We start from the raw sequence: 3,073 nt of genomic DNA on the forward strand, positions 1-3,073 counted from the left end.
CCCAAAAATATTTAACACGTTCACTGCGGGTCCAATTTTGAAGAACTTTCAGCTGGTGCGGCTGAGGTCGAATCAGCCTCAAGCTGAACTTCCTAGTAGTGCGGTTGAGGCCTTTTCTGCCTCATGTTCATCAATATTTTTTTACAATATTGAGTCAACGCTTCGCAGACATAAAGAAAGTTATATTTGTCTTTGTCATACCTCGTACGGTTGAGTGTAAACAGCCGCCGCACTAGAGAGAAAACACGAGTTTTACGCGCCGCACCAGTGCAAAGTTTACCATGAGGCTGAATCGACCTCAAGCCGCAGTGAACGTGTTAAGAAGGGATATACCATAATCACCAAGCTTGACAGCCGGTCTATGGTCTACGGCCCACTTCAAGTTTCCAAATGAATTTCTCTCTTATTCATATCATCGAATGAAATATCGAATCTAGTAACAAATACTTAAATGGAATAATTCTCCAAAGATGGGCAGGAAAGACTTCAACGAATATACAAAAGAGAAACAATTATAAATCTGTAAGATGCCTTGTATCCTTCTTACATATAACCTTAAATCATCTCATGTATTACACAGAGGAGACTCAAGATGCGATCCCGAGGTTCATCGATGTGGCGAATACGGCAACCGTTGCACAGACACTGGCGCACAACCTGAGGATGCCAATATGGAGTAGGGACGAGGAAGTGGTCGCACGAACCGTATATATATATATATATATATATATATATATATATATATCTAATATATAAAATTCTCCTGTCACGGTGTTCGAACTTGAACTCCTCCGAAACGGCTTGACCGATTTTTACCAAATTTTACATGCGTATTCAGTATGTCTCAAATTCGGCTACTATCTATTTTCCATACCCCTAAGTGATAAGGGTGGTCCACCCCTAAATTTTATTTTTAATGTTTTTGACAATTTTTTTGGTTTTTATTTTATTATGATACAGCATACAAAAATACATACAAACCTAAATTTTCACCCCTCTACGATCAACCCTTATCTTACATTTGTTAATTAAAAACTTTAATTTTTTTTTGCAAAACAACATTTGCGGGATAAGCTAGTATATATATATATATATATACTAGCTTATGCGATATATATATATATATATATCGCATAGGCGATCGCATTGTGATATTATGGTACGCAGAGAATATCCATTAGTCTGCATAAGAATAGAAATAGAAGTAGACCTGATTAAAATATATATATATATATATATATATGTAAATATATATATAAATCTTTAGTATATACTTTACTATGGTTATCTATCGTGATAAGACCCAATATAATGTGTTCCGTCAATATGATTTCACATATATATTTAGTTGTGTCCATATTTGCAAATTCATGCGTCCGCAGTTCTATGGCAAGCGAACCGTATTTAACAATATTTGCTCGATAATTTCATATCTATTCCGATGGTCAACCATGAGTGAATCGCATGAACTATGGTAGGAATTAAATCGCCATGTATTCAAGACTATAAACAAAGAAACTGATTTTACTAATTTAAATGTTTATATATTTATATGTACACACACACACACATATATATATATATATATATATATATATATATATATATATATACGCTTTGCGAAGGCATCAGGAAATCAGGTAGTTTAGCATTCAATCAGTACGGTATTCGAAGCCTTGTTGCAATATATTGGCATATACCTTCACCGACTAGATTCTTCTCCTTGAATAGACTTTCAATAATCCTATTGCTTCTTTTGTAAGCCGTTTCAAGCTGTATTTTTTTTTCGACAGATCTAAACTCTTTAATAGGTTGTGAAGAATATTGTTACGAAATTTTGGTTCTGACTCGAAATGAAACACCACTGGTTCACAAGGAGTCCTTTATTCACAAATCAAACGGTCACCCTACTTTAACACAAAGTATACTTTCGCTTAGTCCAAACTTACCTTCCAAATCGCTCACGAAATCGCTATCCAAATAACTTACTAAATAGTCACTTTTGTATCACTTATCGCAGATCTTAATCTTATAACTCAAAAAACAACACTGGCGGGCGTTGCACTTTATTACACGACTACTGCTGCATAGCGGAAGTAGCTATATATTAGTACTTTTCTTAGTTATAAGACTGTATTTCGGGAATCAAATCCACAACCTACAATTGCAATCTTAATCCTCACCGCTAGGTATTCTTGTTTAAGTAACAGTTTTGTTTAAAAAATCGTTGTGTAAATTCCGGTCAAAGAGCTATTGTAAAAGGTAAGAGAGATTGCAACAGTTTTGTAGTTTTATTCCCATGGAATGTTTATTTTAAAATTTCCTACTTGACATATTTTACAAATACGACACTAGAGTTTTTGACAAACTACACACATTTGAAATTCAGTTTTATTATTATAGGTGTAAAACATTTAAAGGTTTGACTATATCATTCATTTGATATCAATTAATGTATGGAATACGGAAATAACAAATGAGATATAATATAGTCAGAAAAATCTTTCCAAAATTCAAATTACTACAAAATAAAATTTATTATTGTTTCCTGCGTGTCCGTGTAAACTGTTCTGTAAGCAGTAATTAGCCTATTACAATAAAAAATGTAACATATTTCAAGTTCGTCACTTTATACAAGGTGTTTGTAAATAGATTTAATAGCTTTAAATATTTTTTCGATCCCGAAAACTGTGTAGAAAAATTGTAAAAGATGTAATAAAACGAAATAAGACGGGAAAAATTGTAAATAAAAAATAACTGTAAAACAAAATTTTGTAATATAAAAGAAAAAGAAATTGTAAAATTAAGGAATCAGGTGACGGATAAAAGGTATCGGAAAACAGGGAAATGGAATGAAAGAGTAAGACAGACGATATGGGGAAAGTAATAAAAATAATGAGAGAACTTAAGATGTATGGATGTAGAGTGCGGAAATAAAATAAGATCTGAAAGAGAAAATTATAAAACAGATAGAAATGACCCTGTCCTTCCACAAGATAGGGGAACGAAAGACCCCTAATAACGGTGGCCACAAATAAAATATATTGCCTGCAAATAAACTACCAAACACCCT

This window comes from Battus philenor, unplaced genomic scaffold (genome assembly GCF_028537555.1).
Source record: "Battus philenor isolate CCGP_79_NKW_IND1 unplaced genomic scaffold, ilBatPhil1.0.hap1 SCAF_24, whole genome shotgun sequence".
In the NCBI taxonomy this organism is placed as follows: Eukaryota; Metazoa; Arthropoda; class Insecta; order Lepidoptera; family Papilionidae; genus Battus; species Battus philenor.